This window comes from Tupaia chinensis, unplaced genomic scaffold (assembly GCF_000334495.1).
Source record: "Tupaia chinensis unplaced genomic scaffold, TupChi_1.0 Scaffold000041_1, whole genome shotgun sequence".
Taxonomy (NCBI): Eukaryota; Metazoa; Chordata; class Mammalia; order Scandentia; family Tupaiidae; genus Tupaia; species Tupaia belangeri.
The window spans coordinates 1,666,311-1,684,079 of NW_006159496.1; the positions used below are offsets into that span (position 1 = coordinate 1,666,311).

At 42.2% G+C, this 17,769-nt stretch overlaps 1 long non-coding RNA gene and 1 pseudogene across 1 annotated transcript in view; one reads left to right on the forward strand and one right to left on the reverse strand.

Annotated features, from left to right (window-relative positions):
* Positions 1 to 1,255: 1,255 nt before the first annotated feature.
* LOC102485806 (putative ribosome biogenesis protein RLP24 pseudogene) lies at positions 1,256 to 2,534 on the reverse strand (annotated as a pseudogene).
* A 1,167-nt stretch (positions 2,535 to 3,701) lies between these two features.
* The window catches only part of LOC106735194 (uncharacterized), a 50,713-nt gene continuing 36,645 nt past the window's right edge, over positions 3,702 to 17,769 (forward strand). Inside the window, exons 1-2 of the long non-coding RNA XR_001370600.1 lie at positions 3,702 to 3,783; positions 4,594 to 4,688. This is a non-coding gene — a long non-coding RNA (uncharacterized LOC106735194). The remainder of the gene's footprint in view (positions 3,784 to 4,593; positions 4,689 to 17,769) is intronic.

The window sequence follows — 17,769 nt, forward strand, 5'->3', positions numbered from 1 at the left end:
CCGCGCCCCGCGGCCACGAACAGGCGCAGGCCCAGCGGCCACGCACAGGCCTGGGGGCCACGTGCAGGCCCGGCGGCCACGCACAGGCCCGGAGGCCACGCGCAGGCCTGGAGGCCACATGCCAGCCCGGGGGAGGCAGCAGAATGCGGAGCAGAGCCCTGGCCACGCAGGGCCTGGGTGGGGGCCGCGCAGGGCCCGCCTCCGCCGCCACCGCGCGGGGTGCCCACACAGAAAAATTTTAAAAGACATTGATATTCTTCTGTTTCTAAATCATGGCCAGGAAAGAAACATAAAGCTCATCTGGTATACCAGGGGTCACAAGTTAGAAGTACTGTCAAAGTGGAAATTGTACAGTCTAGTGCCATTACAGCAAAGAGTATTCCACTCTCTTCCTCAACATCCAAGCATCTCTCAGAACGTTAAACCAGATCAAAACGCTCCAGCATATTAGGCTTTGTTATATAAGGCCATTGTGTTCTTCTAAGATGCTAACAAACCAAAACAAGAAATACTGAAATAAAAATAAAGCATACTAGAAACTAATCATCATAGAAATTGTTAGTCCCTTGCAGTATCCCTCCTTCTACAACATTAATAAACGGAATATGTTAATGAAAAGAAAATTTGATTTCATATCACTAGCCATACATTTTTAACATTAGTTACTACATAAACGCTGCCTCGTTCTGTGTCCAAAAGGCACAGCCATTTGATGCTTACAATCCACTTCAGCATTTATGAAAAGAATCACTTACCTAAGCACATCTATCAGTGAAGACTTAACATTGAGATGTAATCTGACATGCATAATATCTCATGTTTTGTAGACAGCAATGTAGGAGAGATGTATTTATTTATTTATTTATTTTGGAGAGGTTTTTGCTACAGGACGCGTGCACTCGCCAGAAAGACAGAGAGAGACAGAGAGACAGAAAGCGAGAAATCACCCCCCCAAGGGGGGGATGGTCACGCCGCAATCCCTTCTCCTCCATTCTCCTCTCGGGATCTTGGGCACGCACGCACACGTGCCCTGCGTGAGTGTAAGCCACCGGGTCCGGGACTCAAACTGCGGTCGACTACATGGGAGTCCAGCGACATAGCCATTGTGCTAACTGCTGGTCCCGAGAGATGTATTTTTAGTCACCTTTCATCTGAATGACCTTATGTAAAAGAAAAAACATCAATAATTTAGAAGTTCTAAGTCTCCAAAGGAGATGTTCATATGTACGCATAGAAATGGGTACGATGTTGATTTTTAAGAAACGTCCCCCATGTCCACATCCTGTGTAACTGCTGTGCCATTTTTTCTTCCAACTGTTTTCCTTTGCCTACAAGAGGGGCCCGGATAAGATGAATGTATTGCTTGACTTCTTTGATGTCCTGAACTTTCTGAATCTGTTCATAATAAATTTAGCCTGACGTTTCTGTTTGCTCTCTTCCACTCTTTTCATTGCATCAATAGTTTATTCCACAGCTCTTGTTGGTATCTGACGTCCATTCCTACATTTTTCGAATTCGAATGAATGATCCACTGTGAGCTCTTCACCAGCTGCTTTCTGGGATGCTTTAGTCCACCGGACCTTGCGAGGATTGCGCTTCTTTTTAAAGTTTTTATGACATCTGGATTCACAGAATCTGAACACCTTGCAGTCGTTGCTGACAAACGTCATGCCGTGGCCAGGATAGATGGGCCCCAAGCAGAAATAACACTTCTCGATAGGCGAGTCGGACCCGGGTGGGCTACATGGGCCTGAGAGGAAGTGACATCCTGGGGTGCTTTCTTTCTCTTCCTCTCTCTGACATGTACATGTGCCTCTGGCAAATTTTAACAAAGTATGTGTTAAACCATAGCCTCAATTAAAAAAAAAAAGCCTTGGCATTTATGTGGTAAAATGTTTCATATGTTTTCTCTGAAATCTAAAAAGCCTTTAGAAACCTGAAAAGCTTTTGTTGCTATTGCCATCATAGCCAAATAAAATATATTTATAAATATTCTTGAGAAGACAAAGACTTTCTATCATCTTTTATCTGTCTTTTTTTTAAAGAATTGTTTTATTTAACTTTATTCATTTGTTTACTTATTTTAATTTAATCAGAGAGGGACACACACAGAGAGAGAGAGAGAGAGAGAGGGAAACTGAGAAAGCAAGCCTTAAGGTACAGGACTCAAATTATGGTTAACCATGTGGGAGTACAGAACCCTTAACCACCACGCTACCGGCTGGCCCCCAACTATCTGTTTTTCATGGAGGAAAGTTCACAAATTGGCAGCCCAGGGCCAATTCTGGTCAGTGGATAAATCACTGGCCTTTATTTTAAATTGCCAGCATTAAACATATGAATATTTTCATAAAAACCCCAGATTTTCAACTTCTCCAGAAAACCCGGAAGGTCTGGGCTGTAAGCCCGCATGCCCACATGCTAACATCAGGCTGGACCTTGCCCTCCAGTGTGGACGGCCTCAGATCCATGCAGTTGTTGTTCAGACACCTTTCCTCATTGCTGCTCCCTGCCTGGCTCTCGCAGGTCCCCATATGGTGTTTAGGACCTCAGTTCAGAGCACTGTGTTCTCTGTAAACATCGCAAATTACACTCTTCATTTTGCCATGGCTGACATAGCTGGGGATGTCTTAAACCAAACTAGGTTTTTAAGGATGGTTTTTATATTTCTCTTTTAGACACAGGAATACAGCATACAGAAATATCAAGTCAATATCTCATTTTGAAAAGGTATGTAATCTATTAAAATGTTCACACATTCTGACACTCCTTATATTTTCTCTCTGTTGGGGATTATTTATAGGCTATTAAGGCAGGTATGTACTAGGGACATGAGAAGCTTCCCATACGTTTTCTTTTCTTTTTTTTTGGAGGGGGGGAGTGGTTTTTGATATAGGGCACGAGCGCTCGCTAGAAAGACAGTGAGACAGAAAGCGAGAAATCACCCCCTAGGGGGGATGGCCATGCTGCCACCCCTTCTCCTCCATTCTCCTCTTGGGATCTTGGGCACGCATGCACATGCGCCTGGCGTGAGTTTAAGCTGCCGGGTCCGGGACTAAAGCCACGGTTGACTACATGGGAGTCCAGCGACATAGCCATTACGCTAACGCTAACTGCTGGTCCCATTCCCATACGTTTTCATTGCCCTTTATTCCTGGTGGTTTTGAAAACTGAGCTAGGACGTTGATGCTGTGCAGGTGAGTCTCCCACCATCAGGGAAGGATGCCTGGCAGAATCGGCAGCATGGATGCTTCGACGTGGTGTGCGTGAAGCTAAAGTTACACTTGGTCAGTGGCAGGAAGTCAAAGCTGAAGGTGAACCATCTCATCTGGCAGCTGTACTCACCAGCCTTGGCCCCTTCCTATCTCAACACATGCTGCTCTCTTCAAGTTCTTTGTTACTGACTTCCTGGTTTTAACGTCATGGTCTTCTGCTCTGTGGCTGTGGTGTGCCGTAGCTGGTTGTGTCTGAGGATGGCCACCTGGACGTCCCAGGGGACAGCAGTGATGTTGCACACTTGTTTTATTTGCCTTACCAGTGAAATGCTTTTTCTCCTTGGCCCTAAGGAAGACAGTGTCCTCAGAGACTTCTATGCACCTGGGAAACCTGCATCCCCTTTACCTGGAGGCAGCATTAGGGATCCATTTTGAGAAGGTCTGAGCGGAAAGAACTGTCCTTTTGGTGAGGAGGGATGCCTGGGCTGTTCACATTATACCTGAGTTAGAAGATACAGGATTTGTCTCATGACTCTTCCTTACTTTTTTTTGGCAAAGTTCCACACAGGTGAGTCACTATCCTGTCTGGGACCCATTGAAACCACTTTTTCTATACTAAATTTGCTAATGTACAAGAGCCACCAATGGTTTTCAATTAATCAGCTACCTCATTCCTCACCGCCCTGCATAATTAAGTCATTTACGCTTCTCATAAGACAGCCATTTGTTCAGTGAGCTAAAGGCCGCGTGCTGCTCCATCATCCTGTAAAGACATACCGCTGTGGGCGGTCACCAGTACCCTGGTCCAGCCTTCCCTCGCCGTGACAGGCTACCTGCGACTGCCTCTGCCATCAGGCCTCTTAGCCAGCAGCCTGCCATTGTGACATGGGCTGGTGGTCCCATGGTGCCTCAGGGCACCAGCTGCACCCGCTCCCTGACCCAACAACAACCCTTCCTCAGGTACATGCCCCAGTTCTGCTACTGGAGTGCTGAAGCCTCCTGCTCAATCTCACCTGCTACTACATTTCGAAATCTGATACCCGAGGAGCGTTTTTTATTTTTTTCATAACAATGAGAGTTGCTAAAAATAAGTTACTTGCTTGAGTTTCCACAGCTTGTAATGATAAACCCAGGATCCTGGCCTTTATGTCCTGCCTTGTTCATTTAAATCATGCCTGCCTCTTAAACACTAGCTTTTTGGCAAATACATTCTATAGTTCACCTTGAGACACCTGAGGTAAAGGTATCTCCTTACTTTGTGGAGGGTGTGGGGAAAACATTAAAAACTACAAATACCGGTCTCTCGGCTGTTGCACCCAGCTCCCACAGCTGAGAAGTCACTTCCCTACGTTTATGAGTTTCTCCTTGCGTTTGCTAGAGAGGGGTAACATGTGAATGCCAGTCATTTCCAGATGTTCAGAACTGGGACACGACAACGTGAACACTTCGCTGGCTCCTGTGGCTGAGTCACTGGTAAGTCAGACGATTCTGTGTAAGGAACTGCTCTCACCAGATTCCGAAGTAGACTGGTCTTTCTCCCCCAAGCACCACATGTCTAGCATGGACAGGAGCTTAGCATCTTTCCTTTCCCTAGTGTTTCTGTCAGTCTGCACCATATCTGTAATCTCTGGGTCCAAGTGGTTCTTGGAAGGAAAATAACATATGCTAATTATAAAAATATTATTTAAACTTCTTACAGTACAAAGTGAACTCTGTGATGGTAATTCTAGCAGAAGATGAACTGAATAACTAGATTATAGATGGGAATAAGGAGCAGGGCTAACAGGTAACTGTGGGGAAATTTCAGGAAGTCTGTAAATAAAATTTCACTGATTATTTTAGACTATAGAATAATAGCTCTGAGATTCCTTTTGTTTCTCTTCTTCTGTCTTCCTCTCTACAGTACTAACATGGTCAAAAGAAAATTAGAAATACATGTCAGAGAAATTCCACATATTTGAAAAAAATTAATTTTTTTAAGGATGGGGATTTGCAAATGACTTTTTCTTATTAAAAGAAAACAATGATGAGGCATGTAGTTAACATGGTAGTTGGGGCGCTAGACTCCCACATGGCTGACCATGGTTCGAGTCCTGGACCTGACGGCTTGCTTTCTCACTCTCTCTCTCTGTTTCTCTGTGGTGAGTGCATGTACCCTATCACACGTTCAAAAATAATAAACAAAATTAAATAATTTTTTTAAAAAAGCAAAATACATTTTACAATTGGATGATGAAGGATGACAGCATTAGAATGTTGAGGTAGTCTCTAAATGGAAACAACCTTTGGTCATATTGGGGGGATTTGCATTCTCTTCCTGTAGTTTTGTTAATGGGGAGACTCAACTAATGGGGGTCTCCACTTAGGAGGATCCTTGGCTCTGTGCAGGAAGGAATTCAAGAGCTAACCTTTGAGAGAGAGTGAAAGCAGGCTTAGTAAGGAAAGTGTAGAGTGGACTACACCGTAAGTGGAGCAGCCCTGTGAGAGGAGATGGTGAACAGTTTTGTTCCCTCCTTAGGGAGACAGGATCGGGAATTAGTCCGGAACTGGAACCTTTATTGTAAACCAATTGACTGTAAATATGTGGGTTTCTTCCTGGGCTCCCTCTTCTGTTTCATTAGTTAATGTGTCTGTTTTTATGCCATTACCATGCTATTTAAGTTACAGTCATTTTATAGTATGGTTTGATTTGAAATAAGGTAGTATGATATCTCTAGTTTTGTTTTTCCTCAGGATTGCCTTGGCTTTTTCTTTTTTTGTGGCTCATATGAAGTTTAGAAATATTTTTTCTATTTCTATGAAAAATGACACTGGAATTTTGATAGGGGCTGCTTTGAATCTGTGACTGCTTTGAGTAGTACTGATATTTTAACCACATGAATTGTCCCAATTTATTAACACAAGATGTATTTCATTTATTTGTGTCTTCTTAAGTTTATTTTATTAACATTTGTAATTTCCAGAGGGTATGTATGCTCACCAGAGGGAGATAGAGAGATAATCAGAGGAAGAAAGAGAGAAAACGCTGTCTAGTGAGGTGTGATCACACTAGTTTCTTCTTCATTTCTTTCGGCGTGCACACACATGTGGTCAGTGTATTTTTCAAGCCACTGGGACCAGGATTCAAACCTTGGTTGGCCATATGGAATCCAGCTCCCTTAACCACTATGGGGCCAATTCTATTTCATTATCATTTCCAGCATACAGGTCTTTTACCTCTCAGGTTAAATTTATTCTTAAGTGTTTTACTTTTGGGAATAGCTATTGTAAATGAGATTATTTCTTGATTTCTGTTTGGCAAGTTTGTTGTTAGTGTATAGAAAGATAGTTAATTTTGTATCCTATAACTTTACTGTATTTGTTTATCAGTTTTAACAGGTTTTTTTTTTTTCTTTTTTTTTTCTCCCGATGGAATCTTTTGGGCTTTCTATACAGGTGTACCTCAGAGATATGGCAGATTCAGTTCCTGACCATCACAATAAAATGAGTAAAACCTAGTCACACAAATATTATTTTTTGGGGGGTGGGGGAGGGTTCCCAGCACACGTGAAAATTGTTGCCACCATCCTAAGTGTAATACTTATTTTGAAAGGAATCATTTTCTTGGAGTAACAAGTATTATTAGAGGGCTTAAAATAGCCAGTAGCCCCTAAAAAAATGTGCTGTCTTCCAGACTTTGTTGTTTCATTTACAGAGCACATGCAGAATAGATTTAGCATCATTCTCAGGGTCGTAGAATTTTTGGATTGGTAAATGAGCATTGCTTTAACTTAAAGTCATCAATTGCATTAGCTTCAAACAAGGGACATTTTGAAGCCCAGCAGGTTACCTCTCCTCTGTAGCTGTGGAAGCCCTAGACAGCATCTTCTTCCAATGTAAAGCTGTGTATCTTCGTTAAAATCTATTGTCTGATGTGGGCACACTTGACATATTTATGTCAACCCTTCTCATACAGATCCAGTATCACGCAGTGGTGCCCTGCCATGTGTGCCGTGTGGCTGGACCAAAACCTTATACTCAAGATGACCTGTTTTAAGCTGATAACCTAACTTTGATCACATACAAAAACTCTGAACTTTTACACCTCTTTTTTAAAGCTACATTTAAACTTAAACCTATGTTTAAACTTTGAAACCTATGTTTCCAATGTCAGAATTTATGTTTTATAATATATATCCCTTTGCAATTCAATTTACTTCAGCTGTAGTCTGAGTCTGGCTCTGTATTATTATACGATTGAGTTTTGTGCTTTTAAGTTTCTGCTATTAATTAGCAGCCTTTCATTCTAGCTTAAAGAATTCCCTTTAGCAATTTCTGCAAGGCAGGCTGTCTTAGTCTGCTACATACAAATACTTGATACTAGGTCATTTATAACAGATAGGGGTTTATTTGGCTCATGATGCCGGTGACTTAAAGCCCAAGGTGTGGGGTTGGCACTAGGCTGGCATGTGCAGAGAGAGCTCTGTGGGCATTTGTCACATTTACAACAGCCTGCTCTTGTGGGCACTAACACCTCCTGCAAGAGGAGAAACTCTCTCTTGTGAGAAAGCATTAGTTTATTCTGAAAGTGATGCCTTGATGTTCCAATCACACCCCACAGGCCCTACTTCTTAAAGGTCTCACCACTTCCCATTGCTGTTATACTGGGGACATAATTCCAAAACATGAGCCTTTCGGGGACAAACCATTATTTAAACTGAGCACAGGCTTAGTGGGACCTAGGTTATGATTATGCATGAAAGTTTTTTTTTTTTTTTGATTATTCCCTCATTTCTGAAAGACAGTTTTGCTAGGCTTAATATTCTTGATTGGTAGTTTTTTCTTTTTTTTTTTTTTTTTCTTTTAGCACTTTGCATATATCATCCCACTTTCTCTTTGCCTGCAGGGTCTCTGCTGAGACAGCTGCTCATAATCCTGTTGGGATACCTTTGTATTTGATGTGTTACTTATCTCTTGCTACTCTCAGAAGTTTTTCTTTGATTTTTTTAAAAAAAATGCTGTCAGAGGGCACATATCTTGTCAGACAGAGACAGAGACAGAGAGAGGGAGTACTCCAATGGGGTGCTGCAATCTCTCCTCCATTTCTCCCTCCTGTTGGGATTTGAGGCATGCATATGCAAGTGCCTGGTGTGTTTTTCAAGCCACCAGGGCTAGGACTCAAACTGCACATTGTCCATTGGGATTCTTTGCCATCAGGCTGCAAGGCTAGGCCTGTCTTTGATTTTGATAGTTTGATGACTATGTCTTGCTAATCTTCTCTTTGCTTTGAATTTGCATGGAGGTCTCTGTGCTTCCTGTACCTGATGTTGACATTTCCCCCCAGACTAGGAAGGGTTTTAGTTATTCTTTCTTTCTTTTTGTTTTAGGGCATGTGTGCTCACCAGAGAGACAGAAAGCAAGAAATCACAGCCTGAAGGGATGGTCATGCTGCAATCCCTTCTCCTCCACTCTCTTCTCAGGATTTTGGGCATGCGTGTACACATACCTGGCATGAGTTTCAAGTCCCTAGGTCTGTGACTTGAACCACAGTCGGCCATATGGGAGTCCAGCAGCATAATCATTACGCCATCTGCTGATCCCCTTTATTTCTTTAAATATGATTCTGGGCCTTTTTCTTTTTCTTCTCCTTCTTAAATTCCTATTATGCTTAGGTTAGAGCTCTTAATAGTGTTTTGTAATTTTCGTAACTTTCCTTCAGTCTCTTTACTTTTCTGATTGAAAAATTTCAAATGTTCTGTCTTCAAACTTACTGACTCTGTCTTTAGCTTGATTATGTCTGCTTTTGAAGCATTCTACTTCCTTTTAAAAAAACTCTAGAATTTCTTTTTTATTATTTAAAATTCTTTTCACTTGTTTGATTTGTATTTTGACTTCCTTTTTTGTTTTTAAATTTTATTTATTTTAAAATTTATTTTGATTTACATTTTATCATGTCTTTACAGTATACATTTCTTTTTCCAAGACAAAAATCATGCATGTCTGTCAAGACAAGGATATTGCTATATACATTATCATCAGCAAATAGCTTCTCATTTTTTGTCAGTTAAGCATAATTTCACCCATTTTTTTCCTCTCCTTTCCCCTCCTGCCCTTCCATACTAACCCTTTCTTTTAACATTTTATTGATTCACAAAAGATCTTAAATATGGACGAAGCTAGAATCTAGTACAAGAGCACTGTAATCTTCTTCTGAAATATTTTTTTCCCTCTCTCTCCATTCCCCTTTTACTAAAGAGAGGTATGAACTAACTTATTTGCAAAACAAACAAACAAACAACAACAACAACAAAACACAAAAAAAATCCCCCCAAATTAGGTTACTCTCAGTTTGGTCTGTTATTTGCACAAAGTCCCATAAGAATTCAATTTATGATGCAAGGCAACAGATACTATTGTATTATTGAACTTATGCAAATAACCATTCTGCTACAAAATAAAAATGCTCACAAATACTTTCCAGTTAGGAAGGGAGAAAAGTTTATGCTACAATTTAAAAAATTCTTCAACAAATTACTGAACCCAACAACTGAAAAGAAAACGAAAATCCTTAAATCTGGAGGACAAAGCACAGAAGAAAATCAGTAATGTTTTAGAAAAGAGTCATAGAATTCTATATCACTAGTTCACTCTCATGTAATCTCTTTTGTTGAATTTGCAGTGTTGTTGTGGTCTGACTTTTCCGTTAACATTCAACATTATTATGGATATTTCATAACTTGTCCCTACCATTAAGTTGGCCTTTCTCTTGGTCATTTCTTGCTCTCTTATTTGTCTGTCTTTAGTTTTCCTGGTATAGTACTCCCTTCAGAACTTCTCAAAGAGCTGGTCTGGTGTTGGTAAATTCTTTCAGGTTTTGTTTATCTGAGAATATTTTTTTATCTTTTCTTCCTGCATGAAGGATAATATTGCCAGATACAGTATTGTTGGTTGAAATTGTTTTCCGCTTAATAATTTGAATATATTTCCCCATTCTTTCCTGCTTGCATTGTTTCCAGTGAGAGGTCCGATGTTAGCCTGATGAGATATCCTTTGAAAGTAACTTGACGTTTCTCTCTTGCCAATTTCAGTATCTTGTCTCTGTCTGTGGTTTTAGTCAATCTGGCTGTGATGTGCCTTGGAGATCTTCTTGTGTTGATTCTCTATGGGGTTCTCTGTTTATCTTGGGTCTGGATAATTGAATGCCTCCTTTGGTTTGGAAAGTTTTCTTCTAGGATTTCATGGAATAGATTATCAATGCTCTGATTAGTTTCTTCACCTTCTGGGATACTGATTATCTGGATGTTTGTGTGTCTAATAGTATCTAGTATTACTCATATATTATTCTCATTTTTTTGGATTATTTTCTCAGTCTTTTTGGTGAATTTTTCTAGATCAGAGGTTCTATCTTCTACATCTGAGATTTGATATTCTGCATGATCTAATCTGCTTTTAATACTTTCAAGAATGGTTTTGATTTCTTGAATTACAGCCTTCATCTCTAACAGTTCCATTTGATTCTTTTTTATGGTGTGCATTTTCTCTTTCAGATCGTGGAAGAACTTCCTCACCTCCTGGAACTCATTGTCTCTTTTCTCCTTTATATTCTGGGGTTCATTGTCTCTCTCCTCTTGCATCTCTGTTACCTTTGTCACTATGAATATCCTAAAATCTTTATCTGACATTTCCAGGAGTTCCATTGAACTGTCTGTGGATTACGAAGGGCTGTTCTTTCCCCTCGGGGGAGAGATATTTTCTTGACTTCCCATATTTCTTGTGCCTCTGCAGTGGTGGTTTCTGGTCATCTGATGGATTATATGTTACTTCCTACCTTCTGGCTTTTCACTGGGTGTTAGGCTGGAAGGAGGGGTTTGGGGCAGAGGCTTTTTCCGGTTAAAGGGGCAGGGACAGCCCACCTCAGATGCACATGGATTCTGGCTTTTTGCTGGGTATTGGGCCTGTATATTGTTTTCCAAATTTAATTTAATTTTTTATCAGTATTTTTTTTTTGAGAGAGATTTTCGCTATAGGATGCGTGCGCTAGCCAGACAGACAGAGAGAGACATAGAGACAGAAAGCGAGAAATCACTCCCCGGGGGGATGGTCACGCCGCAATCGCTTCTCCTTCATTCTCCTCTGGGGATCTTGGGCATGCACGCACATGCGCCCAGCGTGAGTTTTAAGCCACCGGGTCTGGGACGCGAACTGCGGTCGACTACGTGGGAGTCCAGCGACATAGCCATTACACTAACTGCTGGTTCCCTATCAGTATATTTTTTGTAGTTTACTGAACTTGTTTAAATGGATCGTTCTGAGTTCTTTGTCATTTCATAGAGTTCCCCTTTTCTGGGGTGCGTTGTTGCAGCTTTATCAGTTTCTTTTTAAGGTATTATCCTTAGTCTTTATAATGCTTGTTTCCTTGTGCTGGTGTCTGAGTGTTTGGAGGAACCACCATTCCTGGCTGCTAGCAGGGATAGACCTTCTGTATTTGGTATAGCCTGTGAGTCTGGAGGGCTAGCAGTCAATGACTCGGGGCAGGCAGAGCTTGCTTTCAGTTTCTCTATATGGCTGGCTACAGGTGAATTCAGGTGGGCCAAACATCTAGGCTGCTACTTGGTGAGACCACTGATTGAACTTTGCAGTCAGACTGAGCTGCTGGATAGACACCGGGAATTCCTCTAATTGGCCTAGGGCACAGGGATTTGTTCCCTGGTTGTGTAGTACCACTTATGAGTTCAGCAGTTGGAGGATTGCTGGAGGGGCCTTCTTAGGGGTAGTCACTGGTCAGAATTGATGGGACCAGTGGTGATGCTCATAGAAATGCATGGTTCTTGTTTGCCTCTCTGCCTAGGCAGAGCCTTGGGATGGGCCGAACACTATTTAAAGTCCTGAATATGGCAGTTCTAGTCCTTGCTCTTTGACAAAATTTGCTATTGTAGTCATCTCCCTTCCTGGGCAGGGTATTAGGGTGAGTATTAAGGCCACTCTGAGTGCTGTTTAAATTATGGTTGTGGCAAACTAATTCCTGCTCTTTGATGAACTTTGGTGTTATAGCTATCTCATGCCCTGGTTAGAACCCATGGTAGGGTCTGAGGCTGGCCCTGGAGGCTAGCTATCTAGGGATTCAATCCGGGTGGAACTTCCTCGCACTTCTGGGAACAGCCATCGTAGCTTTGCAGGTGGACTATGCAGTTGGCTGGGACCTCCAGTTGGGCACCACCACTGGTAGGTACACAGAGAGCTCCTAGCCAGAGCTGTGTGCTGGTCACTTTGGCTTCACCTCCATGCTTTGTCTCTACCTGAGCCAAGATAGTGTGGCCATTGCCACTTCTCCCTGTGTTCCTGTGGGTGACACCACAATGGGCTTCTTGCAAAGCATCTTGAAAGGCTAGGGAAGCTGGATATCAACCTTGGTTCTCTTTTCCCACTGTGGAAGCTGTGGGCCCTAGGAAGTCCTCTCTGTATGGCATTATGCTGACCTGGGGGAGGAAGAAAGGCAATGTGGTCAGGGCCAATAAGTAGTGTGGTGGTTAAGGTGCTGGACTCCCACATGGCTGATGGTTGTTCAAGTCCCAGACCCAGCAGCTTGAAATTCATGCAGAACACATGTGCATACATGTCCAAAATCCTAGGAGGAGACTGGATGAGAAGGGATTGCAGTGTGACCATCCCCTCAGGGAGTGATTTTTTGCTTTCTCTCTCTCTCTCTCTCTCGCTGGTGAGTACATGCACCCTATAGCAAAAAAAGTCTGTCTCTTTGTCTTTCTTTGCTTTTCTGGTGAGTGCATGCACCCTATAGCAAAAATCTCTAAAAAATAAAATAGGACATGAAGAAAGAAATGCTCTGAAGACCTACAAAATGATGACAGAGGAAAAATACTACAGTACTAATATCATTAAGCATTTGGAAAACGTACTTTGTAATCAAACACTAAGTGATGAATTGATGAATGACAATGAAACAGATGTTTGTGTAGGTTTTGTTGTGTACTTTCCCACAAAGAAGCTGGTGGAAAAAGCTATCATTTAATTAGTTGAAAGGAAAGAAATCCAGGAAATGCCGCCCCGAAATATGACACTTTGATAGGTGATTGCTTTGACCTGGGCGTACTTGGAGAACAGCAGGTGCAGAGAAGGGCTTTCTCTAAGCCCCCCTTATCTGCCCGATCCCCAGTAGGAAATCAGCTATTATGAATCCCCTCCCCAGGAATCTCATCAACCAGAGAACATTAACTGGATCAGCACAGAAGAGACAGGAGGTTGATGCCACACCCAGATAATCACCTATTCTTCTGTGGCTGCTCTGGGACAACTTTTATTACCGGAGAGACGTTTTATCTGCATAACAAGACAGCCTTTATTCACCATGCACTTCCAATAGCCTCCCAAAACTTGTGTCAGCTAGCCACAGAAGCCCATCCCCTCTTCCTTTCTGTAGCTCAGGAGTCTACAGACCTTCAACCTTCTCACCTTTCTTCCATTCTCATCTTTAGGGACTCCTTTGTGTGCATACTTAATTACATGTGGTTTTTCTCCTGTTCGTCTGTTTTATGTCAATTTAATTTATAGCCAAAGAACTTAGAAGGGTGGATGGAAGCCATTCTTCCCTAACCTACAAAGGCCAAGAGACCCTAACTAGAAATCTAGATCCCATATTTAAAAGTTGTTAGGTTTACTTTTACTTTTTTTCTTTTTCTTTTCTTTTTTTTTTTTTTTTGGCTAAAGAGCATGTGTACTTGCCAGAGAAAAACAGAAAAAGAAAAGAAAGCACCCTCCATTCATGACGGTCACACTACAATCCCTTCTCTCCCTTTTCAGCATTAAGGGCACTCATACGCACCTGACATGTTTTATCAAACTACCCGGTCTGGATTCAAACCATGCTGTTGGCCATGTGAAATCCAGCAGCCTTAGACACCAGACCACAGAGCCAGCGTGCCTGGTTTACTTTTTAAAACCAAACAGGAGGCCAGCCTGTAGGGCAGAGGTTAGGCACCAAGCAGAGGAAGCTGGTTCCGTTGGAGTCCTGGTCCTGTTGTTGCAGATAGCTTCTGTGATGATATCCAGGCTCTTGGAGTTTCAAAAAATGCTTTATCTGACATTTCCAGGAGTTCCATTGAACTGTCTGTGGATTACGAAGGGCTGTTCTTTCCCCTCGGGGGAGAGATATTTTCTTGACTTCCCATATTTCTTGTGCCTCTGCAGTGGTGGTTTCTGGTCATCTGATGGATTATATGTTACTTCCTACCTTCTGGCTTTTCACTGGGTGTTAGGCTGGAAGGAGGGGTTTGGGGCAGAGGCTTTTTCCGGTTAAAGGGGCAGGGACAGCCCACCTCCGATGCACATGGATTCTGGCTTTTTGCTGGGTATTGGGCCTGTATATTGTTTTCCAAATTTAATTTAATTTTTTATCAGTATTTTTTTTTTGAGAGAGATTTTCGCTATAGGATGCGTGCGCTAGCCAGACAGACAGAGAGAGACATAGAGACAGAAAGCGAGAAATCACTCCCCAGGGGGGATGGTCACGCCGCAATCGCTTCTCCTTCATTCTCCTCTGGGGATCTTGGGCATGCACGCACATGCGCCCAGCGTGAGTTTTAAGCCACCGGGTCTGGGACGCGAACTGCGGTCGACTACGTGGGAGTCCAGCGACATAGCCATTACACTAACTGCTGGTTCCCTATCAGTATATTTTTTGTAGTTTACTGAACTTGTTTAAATGGATCGTTCTGAGTTCTTTGTCATTTCATAGAGTTCCCCTTTTCTGGGGTGCGTTGTTGCAGCTTTATCAGTTTCTTTTTAAGGTATTATCCTTAGTCTTTATAATGCTTGTTTCCTTGTGCTGGTGTCTGAGTGTTTGGAGGAACCACCATTCCTGGCTGCTAGCAGGGATAGACCTTCTGTATTTGGTATAGCCTGTGAGTCTGGAGGGCTAGCAGTCAATGACTCGGGGCAGGCAGAGCTTGCTTTCAGTTTCTCTATATGGCTGGCTACAGGTGAATTCAGGTGGGCCAAACATCTAGGCTGCTACTTGGTGAGACCACTGATTGAACTTTGCAGTCAGACTGAGCTGCTGGATAGACACCGGGAATTCCTCTAATTGGCCTAGGGCACAGGGATTTGTTCCCTGGTTGTGTAGTACCACTTATGAGTTCAGCAGTTGGAGGATTGCTGGAGGGGCCTTCTTAGGGGTAGTCACTGGTCAGAATTGATGGGACCAGTGGTGATGCTCATAGAAATGCATGGTTCTTGTTTGCCTCTCTGCCTAGGCAGAGCCTTGGGATGGGCCGAACACTATTTAAAGTCCTGAATATGGCAGTTCTAGTCCTTGCTCTTTGACAAAATTTGCTATTGTAGTCATCTCCCTTCCTGGGCAGGGTATTAGGGTGAGTATTAAGGCCACTCTGAGTGCTGTTTAAATTATGGTTGTGGCAAACTAATTCCTGCTCTTTGATGAACTTTGGTGTTATAGCTATCTCATGCCCTGGTTAGAACCCATGGTAGGGTCTGAGGCTGGCCCTGGAGGCTAGCTATCTAGGGATTCAATCCGGGTGGAACTTCCTCGCACTTCTGGGAACAGCCATCGTAGCTTTGCAGGTGGACTATGCAGTTGACTGGGACCTCCAGTTGGGCACCACCACTGGTAGGTACACAGAGAGCTCCTAGCCAGAGCTGTGTGCTGGTCACTTTGGCTTCACCTCCATGCTTTGTCTCTACCTGAGCCAAGATAGTGTGGCCATTGCCACTTCTCCCTGTGTTCCTGTGGGTGACACCACAATGGGCTTCTTGCAAAGCATCTTGAAAGGCTAGGGAAGCTGGATATCAACCTTGGTTCTCTTTTCCCACTGTGGAAGCTGTGGGCCCTAGGAAGTCCTCTCTGTATGGCATTATGCTGACCTGGGGGAGGAAGAAAGGCAATGTGGTCAGGGCCAATAAGTAGTGTGGTGGTTAAGGTGCTGGACTCCCACATGGCTGATGGTTGTTCAAGTCCCAGACCCAGCAGCTTGAAATTCATGCAGAACACATGTGCATACATGTCCAAAATCCTAGGAGGAGACTGGATGAGAAGGGATTGCAGTGTGACCATCCCCTCAGGGAGTGATTTTTTGCTTTCTCTCTCTCTCTCTCTCGCTGGTGAGTACATGCACCCTATAGCAAAAAAAGTCTGTCACTTAAAAAAAAAAAAAAGCAACATGGTCAAAGTGAGACCATCTCTTTTATTAATTTTTTGTGTTTTTTATTCAGTTCTGTGGATCATGTAGGTGTCTCATGCTTATTTCCGTGTTTTAGTGTTCTCACTAAGATGTCTGGTCTGTGGATAGCTGCTAGTCGAACTTTCTGCCTGTGACCTAATGTTCCAACATCTTGTTAATATTCCCTCTTGTAAATTCAATAACAGGCTTACTGCAGTTTTCTGAAAATCACTTCTACTTTGTTCTCCATGCTGTTTACATGGTCTGGTTTTCCAAGCAGGTGCTGTTAGCAACTTCTGCTTTTCCTCCCTGTCAGTCAGTTATAAAATGCTATCATCTTTTCTTGTGTCATGTTTCTTAACCTCCACATTCCTTTCAATTCTTTCATCAAAAGCTGAGTCCAGGCCCTCGCTGACTTGTGCCTTAACTGTTGTCCTCTTTTTGGCCATTCTTCCAAAATTTTTCTTCTCTAATATTCTTTTTTTTTCTCTTTACATTTATTTTTTACATTAATTCACTACACATCATTACAGCATACAAATGAATTTTCCATCCAAAATACACTGTGTATTTGCTCAATCAAGTACATCAACATACATGTTATCAGCAAATAATTTTCCAATTCTTAAGTCTTGTATACTTTGTTTTTTGTTTTGCCATCCTTGATTCCCTATCCCTCACCCTCTGCCATATCCCACCCTCCTCCCACATTGTCTCTGGTATCCATGGTTGCTTTCTATGCCTTCCCCCCCAATTTAATTGATTTGCTAATGAACTTAATTTGTCTAAATATATCCAATAGCTAGCACGGCTGATATATACATATACATGAACCCAAGTCTGACTTTAGGCATAAACCTCAGTGAGTTGAGGGAACATACTATAAAGTAGTACCTAGCTGGGGCTATATAGCTTACTGCAGTCATCAAATATGCATTTAAAAAAATTTCGATATGAACAGTTTTACTGTTCCTTTTTTCTCCTGCAACTTTTTTTTTTATTTTTAAATTACTTAACATTCATTCCCTGAACGTCATCGCTACATACTAAATGTGCTTTCCCATCTAGAATAAACTGCATAGTGGCTTAATCATGCATGTTATCATCAATAATATTCCATTTCTACTTTCATACATATGTATATGTATATATATGTTTTTTACCCCATGTTTGACCCTCTGTCCTTTCCCACTCTCTTATTACACTATCTCTGTTGTCTACAGTTATCTTCAATTCCTTTTCCCCCAACACTTTGTTGGTCACACAATATCACAAGTAATCTAACTACTTTCAATAGCAAGTTCAGCTAGTAATTTCAAGAAAAGCAGTTTTGAACTGGTAAGGATATTTCCTTGAAACTTAAAGCCTAGAAACAGGTTAGTATT